Here is a 15,115-nt window from a genome sequence, read left to right on the forward strand (position 1 = left end):
ACATCAGTCCCTGCCCTTCATCTAAACTCCCTAACTCACATTCATACATACACATACTAGGGCCAATTTAGGCAGAAGCCAATTAACCTTCTAACATATTATAAAAAGTGAAATGCGCTAACTTCCATGTATGATACCACTGCTGAAAATATGAAAATATAGGATATCTATCCTATGTAGCGTGCTTTTCTGTATCAGTTAATATTGTGTCAGAAATATACTGTCCACATAGTGTTACTAGTGACAAAATAATATTCCAAAAAACTGTTTAAAGTGCTAGTGCTAAAAAAAATGAAATATGACAAAATATTAAATGTGCCAATATTACTTAGTGACCATCAAATATCACATATCACCATGCATATATACATACTGCAAAAAATGTCCTCAACATATGCATAAACACTACAGCCCACTAGATGTCCTCAGTGGGTGATTACTTCTGTACAATGACGTATGGTGTTACCAAAAACTATTTAAAGCTAGTGCTACAAAATATCAAAAAAATTATAATAATAAACAATGTGCTAATATTACTAACAAAATATCACATATCAACATGCATATGTACTGCATAGTGCAAAAAAATAAATAAATGTCCTCGACATATGCAAAAACACCACAGTACACTGGATGTCTTCTGTGAGTGATTACTTCTGTGCAATGACGTTCCTTTTCAGTATATTGTGCTCCTAATTCACCACTTATCGTGACTTCAACACCACCTCATGCAATGGCCACTCACCAGATGTAGTAAGAATAGACGCCTTTGGTTCATTAAGGATAACCAATCCGTTTGTGATGGGTCCAATAGCAGCCTTTCTAAGCAATGTATTAGTGCCTCTTGCTCTGTTCAGTGCTCATAAAGACATATAGATAGCCATCATGGTATAGTATGTAATTTCATTTTATTAAAAAAGTTAAAAACATGGTTAAACTCACATGTTATGGTGCCCTTGAGCCGGCACCAAGTAAATCCAGCAGTGTATATGGAGAGCGGTGTCTCAGTTTGTTTCCCTTATATCACTGTGTCTCCTCACAGCGGCATGTGTTCCAGGCCTCACTCACTCAAACTTCCTGCTCACTTTGTCGTGGCGAACTGATCGGAAGTGCGGAAGTGGGAGCTGGTACCTGTCAAAACCAGATACCCGCTTCCCCCCTTTAGGTGCCAAACATGGCAGCAGAGGGGGGGAGGAGGCACACAAGCAGAGCTTCCCCTTTTGGGTGGAGTTCCGCTTTACTTAATCATAAAAAACACATGATTATTATTTTAAGACAATTTAGGACAGCTCAATAGACATACATACTAGTTTGTTTTATTGGGAAATAACTCTAACTATACTTACTGTAATAAATGTTTTATATGGTATCACATTACATAAATGTTTTTTTTTTTTTTATGGGCCTGTAAGGAAGAGGTTTAGGTTTCCTAATATTGTATGAATAAAAGGAAGGGTTTCCTCTAGGGTGGGAGGGGAGGGACCCTGACCTCTGATTGGTCAGCATTCAATACTGTGTTCACAAATGTCTGATACATATCAGTCTCCGATGCAGCCTCTCACCTTATGATTACCTGCAAAGTTATAATGTTCCAGTCTTGGGGGAAGGGGGGGGGGGGAACTGAGGTAATGCTACTTCCTGCCTGCAGCATACTGATGACTTAATCTTAGTTCCTGATTGGAGCTCAGGCATGTCCTTTTTGGTGATTAAAGGTGGAACTTTTCTGAAAAACTGTATTGTTGTTGTTTGTATTGTGTCAGGTAATAAAAATAATAAGGAAGACTTGTAAAGTTATTGATCTGTCCAAGTTGTCTGAGCCTGAATTAATTGGTTGTGTGATGTATAACACTTTAATGGGCATAGGGGCTGTCACAGATGACCCAACTGATATCTTGTTCTGGATAGTTGCCAGTTCTATCCAGCACTAGCAGTGTTAACCTCCATAGCCCTGGCTGTACATGGCATATACCTGGAGTTACATTGATTAGCTGTTTGATGTGTAATTAGAAGTGATTGCAGCAATTTTGATAATCAAGCACTTTCAGGGAGACAAAGAGTATGAAATGGCAGACTTTTAACTCGTTTTGCACTCGAACCATATGGCATACTGCATTTCCCAGCATGCTGCAGTGTTTGTATGGCAGTGAGGGGGTTACAAGGAAAGCTGGGGGTAGAATACTCAATGAAGTGCCATAGCAGCAGGGTGACGTCCCTCTAGGTCACCGATATGTTCCTGTGTTATGACAGGCTCTCTTTGATTAAGAACTTGGCTGTTAGGATTGTAATATGAGGAATTCAGGGGGCCAATTGTCATAGTGCTTCCGATTTAGTGGCATTCAGTGTTATTCCTCCCCAACTGTTATCTCAGATATTAACACTAAAAATAATATTGAACGGCTTTGTGAAGCCATTTTTTTTTAGTTAAGGTTGGAATAGAGAGGAGTTAGAAGACCTGACAGATATTTATAGCTGTCTGTGTCTCCAGTGGGGAGATTAATATTGTCATAGGAATGAAAATGATAGAAAATCCAACATTTTGCAGTTGTCACCAACAGCTTCAATGGCTTGAAAAGCGACATTTGTTCTAGTGACATCTGTCTAAAAACTGAATTCATCTTTCTTTGAAAATGTTTCTTCCCACTTCCTGTTGTGTCTCTGGGACAGGAAACCCCTCCAGTTGGTCACTAACAGAAAAAATACCTGTAGAGGAGACATGCAGGGTCTGTTAGACCCTGCATGTCTCATTAAGGACAACCTGTCACCTAGAAATCATCACATAGGAGACTTTTTGTTTCCCATGAGATGAAAAAAAAAAGTTGAGCAAAAAAAATAAAGTTACACCTAAGCACATAAAATCCCCCCCCCCCCCCCCCATTTTTTTTTTTGAGGCCCCCCCACCCCTACACATACGAACGTAAACACACATGTCGAGGGGGCGCCTACACGTGAAAACATTGATTGCGATTAGGGATGAGCCGAACACCCCCTGGTTCTGTTTGTGGCAGAACATGTGAATGGACCGAAAGTTTGCGCGAACATTCGAACACCATTAAAGACTATGGGACCCGAATGTGAAAAATCAAAAGTGCGAATTTTAAAGGCTAATATGCAAGTTATTGTCCTAAAAAGTGTTTGAGGACCCGGGTCCTGCCCCAAGGGACATGTATCAATGCAAAAAAAAGTTCTAAAAACGGCTGTTTTTCGGGAGCAGTGATTTTAATAATGCTTAAAGTGAAAAAATAAAAGTGAAATATTCCTTTAAATATCGTACCTGGGGGGTGTCTATAGTATGCCTGTAAAGTGGTGCGTGTTTCCCGTGTTTAGAACAGTCCCTGCACAAAATGACATTTCTAAAGGAAAAAAAGTCATTTAAAACTGCTTGCAGCTGTAATGTAATGTCGGGTCCCGGCAATATAGATGTAAATTACTGAGAAAAACGGCATGGGTACCCCCAACCCAGCCCATTACCAGGCCCTTTGGGTCTTGTATGGATATTAAGGGGAACCCCGCACCCAAATTTAAAAAAAAAAAAGGCGTGGGGCCCCCAGGCCCTATATACTCTGAACAGCAATATACAGGCGGTCCAAACAAGACAGGGACTGTAGGTTTGTTCTTAAATTGAATCTGTTTGTAATTTGGAACAGGTACATTTTGTAAGTGTAGCTCCAGCCAAAAAAATCAATTTTTAAGCTTTTTGGATAACATAGGGAAGGGTTATCACCCCTGCAACATTTGTTTTGCTGCCTGTGCCCCTGCTCAGAAGATTTCACCTCACTTTCTGTCCCAATGACAATTGGATTTTGAAAATTTGGGGGCATTAGGGAAACAAGGATTGGTGATAAAGCATCAGTGGAGACACCTTTTTCCCATATTAACTCTTACAGGAGAGAATTTCCCTTCCTGGGGTAGATTTCCTCTCACTTCCTGTTGTCTCCCTCCGTTTGTAAGTAGGAGTCGTTTGTAAGTTGGATGTTTGAAAGTAGAGGACCGCCTTGTATATACTATACGGCCTGCCCTATATACTCTGCAGAAAATTGGGCCTTAGGTGTTGGTGGTACCAGAACACTGTAAGCCCTCACAGTTACTCTTGGTGGGCGCTGGAACGGGCCCTGCTGTGAAATATTATATCAAGAATTTTAATTACATGCCCCTGTTGAACAGGGGCAGAAAAATTGGGCCTTTGGTGGTGGTGTGGTGGCAGTGCCACAACACTGTAAGCCCTCACAGTTACTCTTGGTGGGCGCTGGAAATATTATATCAAGAATTGTAATTATATGCCCCTGTTGAACAAGGGCAGAAAAATTGGGCCTTTGGTGGTGGTGGTGTGGTGGTGGTGCTACAACACTGTAAGCCCTCACAGTTACTCTTGGTGGGCGCAGGAATGGGCCCTGCTGTGAAATATTAGATCAAAAATTGTAATTACACGCCCCTGTTAAACAGGGGCAGAAAAATTGGGTCTTAGGCAGTGGTGGTGTGCCACAACACTGTAACCCCTCACAGATTATGCTGTTGAGTGCAGAAACGAGCCCTGCTGTGAAATATTAGAGCATATATTGTAATTACATGCCCCTGTTAAACAGGGGCAGAAAAATTTGGCCTTAGGCAGTGGTGGAGGTGGTGGCACAACACTGTAAAGCCTCACATATACTCTTGTTGAGCGCAGGAACGGGCCCTGCTGTGAAATATTAGAGCAAATATTGTAATTACTTCCCCCTGTTATTTTATGCACTGCAGATCACTGAATCACTTGCCTGCCTGCCTGCCTGAAAGTGTATTTTAAAACGTACACCAGGAATGGCCTGCAATCAGATATAGGCTTGGCTAGACTAGAATGCAGTGGATATACATATGTAGGAGACTGTATATATATTTTATGCACTGCAGATCACTGAATCACCTGCCTGCCTGCCTGAAAGTGTATTTGAAAACGTACACCAGGAATGGCCTGCAGTCAGATATAGGCTTGGCTAGACTAGAATGCAGTGGATATATATATATGTAGGAGACTGTATATATATTTTTTGCGCTGCAGATCACTGAATCACCTGCCTGCCTGCCTGCCTGAAAGTGTATTTGAAATCGTACACCAGGAATGGCCTGCAGTCAGATATAGGCTTGGCTAGACTGAAATGCAGTGGATATATATGTAGGAGACTGTATATATATTTTATGCACTGCAGATCACTGAATCACCTGCCTGCCTGCCTGCCTGAAAGTGTATTTTAAAACGTACACCAGCAATGGCCTGCAGTCAGATATAGGCTTGGCTAGACTAGAATGCAGTGGATATATATAGGTAGGAGACTGTATATATATTTTATGCACTGCAGCTCAATGAATCTTCTGCCTGCCTGTAGAGCTGCACAATTAATCGTTAAAAGATTGCGATCTCGATTCACCCCCCCCGACGATCTATATTGCGGAGTGTAGTGTCTCGATTCTTTCATGTAACAAGTATAGAGAGTTCTCTGCTTACTCTGGCAGTCTGCCAAACTTGGCAGTCTGCCAAGATTTTAACAACATTGTAACTCTTCTGTCTTAGAGGGATAAAACTTCTGTGTGAATATGCAGGAAGTTTAACCACTTAAAGTCTAAACCTTTTTCTGACACTTGTTTCTTCAGTTAAAATCAGATTTTTTTGCTAAAAAATTACTTGGAACCCCCAAACATTATATATATTTTTTTAGCAGAGACCCTAGGGAATAAAATGGCGATGGAATATTTTATGTCACACTGTATTTGCACAGTGGTCTTTCAAACGCAATTTTTTGGGAAAAAAAACACTTCAATGAATAAAAAAAAATGAAGCAGTAAATTTAGCCCAATTATTTTGTTTAATGTGAAAGATGATTTTACGCCGTGAGAATCGTGAGAGAATCATGATCTATCTTCTAAGCAAAAAAATCACGATTCTCATTTTAGCCAGAATCGTGCAGCTCTACCTGCCTGACAGTATATTAGAAAGAGAACACCAGGAACGGACTGCAGTCAGACCTAGCTAAACTGGATACAGTGGATATATATATATATATATATATATATATATATATATATATATATATATATATATATATATATATATATACACAAGACTGACTGTATATATATATATATATATATATATATATATATATATTAATTAAATACACTGCAGCTAACTATATTAAATACACTGCAGCTAAATCGCCTGCCTGCTCAATCTAAATTAAATGACACTCTCTCTCGGTCAACGCCAGCAACATACTACACAGGTCCGATGTGCAGTTGGCTTTATATAGTGTGGGGCGTCGACTTAACCCCCTGAGCCATAATTGGCCAAAGGCACCCTGCCTTTGGCCAATGATGGCTCTCTTTGCTGGCGGCGCTGTGATTGGCCAAAGCATGCGGGTCATAGTGCATGCTTGGCCAATCATCAAACAGCAATGCACTGTGATGTCGCAGTGCATTATGGGGCATGACGCACCGCTCGAATTTGGCGCGAACGGCCCATAATGTTCATATTTCGACGAACGCTCGAACAGCCAATGTTCAAGTCGAACTCATGTTTCGACCCGAACATAAAGCTCATCCCTAATTAGGATACATATGTTACATATCGCCGTGCACGTGAGAGCATTAATTATAGTACAAGACCTCCTCTGTAACACTAAATTGTTGACATATAGGGGGCTTTTGAAGCATCGCCTATAGAAAATATAGGGCACTGAAATATATCACCATTTCACGGACGCACAAAAATTTAAGGTTTGACATGTTGGTTATCTATTTACTCTGTGCAACCTCCTCTTTAATAATTTAGTAAAAATGTTTTGTAGTTTATTGTGCTTGTTTGCCCTAAAATTCACTGTAGTGTGTTTTTTACTGAAATTTTGCATTTCTTAGACCTTTGCGGTAATATCAAGTGACATAAAAAAATTGGATCTACCACTATTTTATTTTGTAGGGTGTCTGCTTTCAGAAAATATATAATATTTGGGGGTTTTATGTAATCTTCAGGCATAAAATTATTTTTTAAGGCCTCTTTCACACGGGGCAGATCAGTCATGATCTGCCCCGTGAACATCCGCTTGCTCAGCGGGGATAGCTCCGCCGATCCCCGCTGAGCAGGAAGATGACAGGTGCATCGCTGCACACTGTGCAGCGACGGACCTGTCAGAGCGCCGCTCTCCCCTATGGGGGGATCGGATGATGACGGTCCGTAGTGTCCGTCGTCATCCGATCCGATCCGAAAACGGAGGAAAAAGTAGGTTTTTCCTCCGTTACACTTTTCGGATCGGAGCGGGTCGGATGTCAGCGGACATGTCACCGCTGACATCCGACGCTCCATAGGGATGACTGTATGTCCGTTTTTCATCCGAAAACGGATGGATGAAAAACGGACATACGGATCATCCGTGTGAAAGAGGCCTAAACGTGTGTAAAAAATACAAAAGGGTTAGGATTAGTTGACCTTCTGTAACATGTTACATCCCTATTCAGGGTGTAACATGCAACATGTTACAATCTACAAAAAACAGTGTCCTGTGAATGGGAAAACTGCAAGTCCTGACAGCCTTTGCGGCTGTCGGCTTGTAGTTCTGAATGAGCTATAATAGCGATGTTGATTGCTCTAGGTAGTTCATTGAGCTTCCTGTCAGAGTGTAACTGCCTGCCTGTATAGGAGGTATGGGCAGACAGCTAGACAGACAGTCTGGCATAACACCCACAATCTGCTGATCGTCAGTACAATGCTTTAGATGTGCAGTTACTATTATTAGTTTTTTTTTAAAAACGAACTTATCCTTTAACCACTTAAGGACAGGAAGGATTTGCCCCTTAATGACAGGCCATTTTTTGCAAAAAATTGAATTGCAAAAAAATTTTTTGCAAACAAAATTGACATCCTTTTTTTTCCCACAAATAGAGCTTTCTTTTGGTGGTATTTGATCACCTCTGCAGTTTTTATTTCTATTTACTTTTTGCTATAATAATATCCAAAAAAAAATAATAATAAAATTCTTCATCAGTTTAGGCCAATATGTATTCTTCTACACATTTCTGGTAAAAAAAAATATCTCAATAATCGTATATTGATTGGTTTGCGCAAAAGTTATAGCGTCTACAAAATAGGGTATATATTTATGGAATTTTTATTATTAATTTTTTTTTACTAGTAATGGTGGCGATTTTTAGTGGGACTGCGACATTGCGGCGGACAGATCATACACTTTTTTGGGACCATTGACATTTATACAGCGATCAGAGCTAAAAATAGCCACTGATTACTGTATAAGTCTCACTGGCAGGGAAGGGGTTAACACTAGGGGGCGATCAAGGGGTTAACTGTGTTCCCTAGGGAGGTGTTTCTAACTACAGGGCAGTGTACTGACAGGGAGTACAGAGAGATTGCTGTTCCTGATCACTAGGAACAGCAGATCTCTCTCTACTTCCCTGACAAAACGGGGATCTGTCTTATTTACATTGACAGATTCCCATTCTGTCTCTCCCTGGAACAGCGGGTCACCAGCGGACATCGTGGCTGCCGGCCAAGCACTTCGGCTCCGGCGCCCTCTAGAGCTCTTAAAGCGGCCAACGTACAGCTACGGCAATTCACACAGCCCTGCCAACCTGCCACAGTATAACTGCGGCGGCTGGTTGGCAAGCGGTTAAAATATGTCTGCACGATTTGTATGAAATGTTATGTTAGCTTGTTGGATTATTAAAATAGGATATGTATAATGTCATTAGTGTCTAATAGACATACAGAAAAAAAACATCAGGACAAGACTAAGGAATATTAGGGCTAATTGCCACAAAATGTAAAATCCAATTAAAATGAACTAAAAATAAATCATAACAAATGATCTAAAAAAAAATATTTTGAAAGCAGTCACTATAAATTATAGTCTATATAGTCTATAGTCTATAATTATCACTGTCTGAGATTATTATTGTTATTATTGTGACAGTCAGCCAACAGAATTGCAATAGGATGGTTGGATAACGTCTACTGCCCCTCTGCCCCTACACAGTGCCTTGCAAAAGTATTCACCCCCCTTGGCATTTTTCATGTTTTGTTGCCGCACATCCTAGAATTAACATGGATTGTTTGAGGATTTGCATCATTTAATTTACAGAACATGCCCACAACTTTGAAGATTTTTTTTTTTTTATTGTGAAGCAAACAACAAATAGGACAGAATAACATAAAAAACCAATGTGCATAACTATTCACCCCCCTAAAGTCAATACTTTGTAGAGCCACCTTTTTACGGCTATCACAGCTTCAAGTCACTTTGGATAAGTCTCTGAGAGCTTGCCACATCTTACCGCTGGGATTTTTGCCCATTCCTCCTTGCAAAACTGCTCCAGCGCCTTCAAGTTGGATGGTTTGCGCTTGTGAACAGCAATCTTTAAGTCTGACCACAGATTTTCTATTGGATTGAGGTCTGGGCTTTAACTAGGCCATTCCAACACATGTACATGTTTCCCCTTAAACCACTCAAGTGTTGCTTTAGCAGTGTGTTTGGGGTCATTGTTCTGCTGGAAGGTGAACCTCCGTCCTAGCCTCAAATCACACACAGAGTGGTACAGGTTTTGCTCAAGAATATCCCTGTATTTAGCACCATCCATCTTTCCCTCAACTCTGACCAGTTTCTCAGTCCCGACTGCTGAAAAACATCCCCACTGCATGATGCTGTCACCACCATGTTTCACTGTGGGGATGGTGTTCTTTGGGTGATGCGATGTGTTGGGTTTGTGCCAGACATAGCGTTTTTTTTGATGGCCAAAAAGTTCAATTTTAGTCTCATCAGACCAGAGCACCTTCCTCCATACATTTTGGGAGTCTCCCACATGCCCTTTCGCAAACTCAAAACGTGCCATTTTTTTTTTTTTTGCTGAAAGTAATGGCTTTCTTCTGGCCACTCTGCCATAAAGCCCAACTCTATGGAGCGTACGGCTTATTGTCATCCTATGTACAGATACTCCAGTCTCTGCTGTGGAACTCTGCAGCTCCTCCAGGGTTACCTTAGGTCTCTGTGCTGCCTCTCTGATTAGTGTCCTCCTTGCACGGTCCATGAGTTTTGGTGTGTGGCCGTCTCTTGGCAGGTTTGCTGTTGTGCCATGTTCTTTCCATTTGGTTATGATAGATTTGATGGTGCTCCTAGGGATCATCAAAGATTTGGATATTTTTTTATAACCTAACCCTGACTTCTACGTCTCAACAACATTGTCCCTTACTTGTATGGAGAGTTCCTTGGTCTTCATGGCAGTGTTTGGTTAGTGGTGCCTCTTGCTTAGGTGTTGCAGCCTCTGGGGCCTTTCAAAAAGGTGTGTATATGTAATGACAGATCATGTGACACTTAGATTGCACACAGGTGGACATCATTTCACTAATTATGTGACTTCTGAAGGTAGTTGGTTGCACCAGAGCTTTTTATGGGCTTCATAACAAAGGGGTGAATACACACGCACATGTCAATTATCAGTTTTTAATTTCTGAAAAATAGTTTTATGTAATTATTTTTCGAACTTTTTTCACCAACTTAGACTATTGTGTTCTGATCCATCACATATAATTCAGATTAAAAAAACATTGAACTAAAGGCTGTAATGTAACAAAATAGGTAAAAAGCCAAGGGGGGTGAATACTTTTGCAAGGCACTGTAAATCTGTGGTGTTCTCAGAGGCAGTATTGCGGGGAGAGTTGGATTTAAGAATAGTCACCTTAGATGTGTGGCTCCATCCAGCCCTGCACGGTGTATATCTTGTGGTAGAGACAGGTGAAGTGACTGTGCAGAGCTCTGTATATGTTGCTCCAGCGTACAGTATAATTGTTGTGCTGTTTTTCCATCATGTCCAGCTTCCAGCTGTGTGGAGCCTCCTGGAGAGAACCGGGGCAGATTCTGACTCAGTGTCTGTCATCGCCAGACGCCTAATCGCTTCTCTTTCTTGGATGAAATGGGATATAATTTCAGCCCGCTCAGTGGCTCTTTTGTGCCAAGTTTGTTTTTCAGCTCAGAGTAAAAATAACTCACTTGACGGATAGGGTTAGCATTTGTGTTTGGAAAAACAGTAAATTTGTCCCAAACATTGCAGATTCAGTTCTAAAAAAGTTAGACGTAATCATCTGTAATGTTCAAGTGCACTTCATTTGGTGCAAAAAATGCACTAAAAACCACGCAGCATGAATAATTATATGTGTGTCATGGTAATTATGCGCATATGATTACTCATGTAGCTCTTTAAAGTCAGCGGGATTTAGTTACAAACCAGTGCAGGGCTGGTTTATAATTCTGCATTGTATTGTCACTATAAAAAGCCCCTGCAGCTGTGGAGGGTTATATAGTAAAAAAAAAAAAATAACAATGGCATAGGGTTCCTTTTAATATTCCAGTCTATCAAGGCCAGCAAACTTGGCGGCCAGGAAAGGGAGGACAGCGAGTGTGCCCTGCCCTCTTTCTTGTACTAGATGTCTTGAAACATTTGAGGAGTAACAAACAAACATCTGGGTACGCCACAAAGCCCCCTACCTTCCCCCTTACAAAGCACCCTTCTCCTAATGTTGGGGTACAAGGGCTTCTTTCCCACCTCTGTGTGCCCTTTAACCACTTCAATACTGGGCATTTTCACCCCTTTCCTGCCCAGGCAAATTTTCAGCTTTCAGAGCTGTCACGCTTTGAATGACAATTGCGTGGTCATATAACACTGTACCCATATGACATTTTGATAATTTTTTCCCCAAAAATAGAGCTTTCTTTTGGCGGTATTTGATCACCTCTGCGGTTTTTATTTTTTGCGCTATAAACAAAAAAAAACTGACAATTTTAAAAAAAAAACTATATTTTTTACTTTTTGCTATAATAAATATCCCAATTTTTTTTTTTTTTTAAACATTTTTTTCCTCAGTTTAGGCTGATATGTATTCTTCTAGATATTTTTGGTTAAAAAAATCGCAATAAGCGTATATTGATTGGTTTGCGCAAAAGTTATAGCACCTACAAAATAGGGGATAGATTTATGGCATTTTTATATTTTATTACTAGTAATGGTGGCAATCTGCGATTTTTGTCAGCACTGCGATATTGCGGCGGACAGATCGGACAGTTTTGACACTATTTTGGGACCATTCACATTTATACAGCGAACAGTGCTATAAAAATGCACAGATTACTGTATAAATGTCACTGGCAGGGAAGGGGTTAACACTAGGGGGCGATCAAGGGGTTAAAAGTGTTACCTAGGGAGTGATTCTAACTGTGGGGGGAGGGGACTGACTGGGGGAGGTGACCGATCGGTGCTCCTCTGTACTGGGAACACACGATTGGTCTCCTCTCCCCTGACAGGAAGTGGATCTGTGTGTTTACACACACAGAGCCACGTCTCTGCTCTGTGACCGGCAATTGTGGGTGCCTGGCGGACATCGCAGCTGCCAGCCATGCTGGTGCACCCTAGGGGTCGGGAAGCCGAGGGCGTCATGTGACGGCCGCCCAGGATAAGAGAGACACCTTGCGGCCATCATTTGACTATACGTGGGATGGGAACAGGTTAAGGGAGGGGGTGGTAAATGGGGGGAGATATGGTGAGATCTGGAATACCCTTTTATAATAAGGGCTCAGAAGAATGAGTCCGGGGTTAGTACCACTTATCCATTCTCACCTGGAGTTAATAAACAGACACACTATGACAAAAATCTATAAATTAAATAAAACACAAACACAGACTTACCAACTGATAAAATAATGATGTTCATTAATGTTCCCAGAAGTAAATTCTGCATTAATCACATTGACCTGTCACCCGCCGATCTGTACATGCCACACTGCCAAATGATAGATTCCCGACTGTGATCAATTAAGTTTACTGCTGGGAATCCCAGGTGATGTCATTCGACAATTTTGGCCAATGATGTCACCCAGGATTCCCGGCGATATTACCGCAGCTTGGAATCTGCCGTGTAGCAACCCACCCAAATTCTGACACCACTCAACTTCAATGATATTCACAATGTGGGTTTGCTGATTCTGCAATTCATTTGCAAATTCTGCAAAATTGTGAGCGAATTGAACACAGGCGTGTTTGGTATAACATTGTTCACGGGCAGCATCTACAGAGGTGGCGATAAGAGAAACTTTTTAAAGTTTTGTGTCTTTGTAAACAACTGTTTGGGGTTGGGTTGATGCAAATTGTTATATCAATATGAGTGAATCTTTTTAAAAACTTTAAAGTATAACTAAAGGCAAACTTTTTTTTTTAGTTTTGGATAGAGTGGAGAGGGATTAGAACACCTGTCTTTGTTTATTGCTGTCTATGCTCCCTTTAAGGAGATTCACTCTCTCTCTTTGTCCTATTTACCAATAATATTGAAAGTGAAAGTAAAAGAAAATCACAGATTTTGGGTTGTCCCCAGAAAAGTAATAGAGGGGAAAACTTCCAATGGGGACACTAGTTCTGGTGACCTGGGAATCCCCAAGGGATTCCCTTAATTTGCAGGTATTTCCTCTCACGTCCTGTTTTGGCTATGGGACAGGAAGTGAAGGGAAATCTTCACAAACGGACACTGATGGCGAAAATATATCTGACAAGGGTTATAATACTTTGAAGTAGAACTATAGGCAACACGTTGTTTTTCATTTTGGATAGAGTAAGGGAGGCTTATAACCTCTGTCAGTTTATTTTTGCCATCTTTGTCTCATTGGGAAGATTAACCTTCACCTCCTGTCCCATAGCCAAACAGGACATGAGAGGAAATCGCTGAAAATTCAGGGAAACTTAGTTATTAATAAATCTTTTTCCTTGAAAGTCAAGCTTAGCTCCGACTCCTCTTGTACCTCCCTACTTCCTGCTAAATCTCAAAATTAAAGGAAGGTATTTCTGACTAGGTCCTAAGTAGCATTAGCAGTTAACTGATTGGTTTTACTTATTTTATTATATATATATATATATATATATATATACTGTATATTTCTGTGTCATTGAGGGGTGGCTGTGGCTTAGCTCAGCCCCTGACTCAGGCCGTGCTGAGTTGAGAAGCTGAAACTCAGTCATGGGACTAACAAAATAAAGGATAAAAGATGGACAGATATTTAACTAAACTGTGAAAAGCTGCATCCAAAAAGTTTCGAACAATTTTAGAATAATGTTCCTCAACGTAAAATTGCAAAGACTTCTTTGCAGTACATAATATCATCGAAAGATTCTGAGAATCTGTAAAAATCTTTGTGCGCAAGAGGCAAGGCCAAAAAGAAATATTGAATGCCTGTGATCTTTGGGCCCTCAGACATTATTGAATTAAAAACATGCACGATGCTGTGATGGACATCCTTGTATGGGCTCAAGAATACTTTAAAAAATCACAGACTGTGAACACAGTTAGCCATACCTTCTGACAATGCAAGGTAAAGCTCTATCATGCAAAGAAGAAGCCATATCTGAACATGATCCAGGGGTGCCGCCATCTTCTCTGGGTCAAAACTCATTTAAAACGGTCTGTTGCAAAGTGGAAAACTCTTCTATGGTCAGAAAAATCAAAATGTACTAAAGAGGCAATGGACCTTGTTATCAGCACTCATTCAGTTCGAAAGCTGGTATGGTGATGCATTAGTGCGTATGAAATGGGCAGGTTGCACATCTGGAAAGGCACCATCAATGCTGAAAGATATTTCCAGGTTTTAGAGCAGCATATGCTCCCATCCAGATGACATCTTTTTCAGGGAAGGCCTTGAATATTTCAGCAGGACAACACTAAACCGCATACTGCTATCAACAATAACAACAGCCAGGACTGCTGATAAGAGGGTAGCACCAGTCCTCCTGTATGGTGCCCAGGCAAGCAGGGGGCGCCCGGACAGCAGGGGAATCAGATATGGGAAGTACAGGGGTTGATTGGTAAAGTGGGAGGGGGGCAATTTAAGCTGCTGTTTTTCCCTACAGCAGCTTAAAAGCTGGCTTCACCTTCTCTCCCTCCCATTGGCTTTCAGCTGCTGCAAGGAGGGACACACAGGGGATCGTTTCCTGTATTTGCCCCCCCACACACACACACACACACACACACACATACCATGCCCTTATTAATCACTTTCTCTGTCCAGGATTTGATTCACCCTGCTGCCTGCTAATAATGATTTTAGTGTTT

This window comes from Aquarana catesbeiana, linkage group LG10, assembly GCF_042186555.1.
Source record: "Aquarana catesbeiana isolate 2022-GZ linkage group LG10, ASM4218655v1, whole genome shotgun sequence".
NCBI classification, from domain to species: Eukaryota; Metazoa; Chordata; class Amphibia; order Anura; family Ranidae; genus Aquarana; species Aquarana catesbeiana.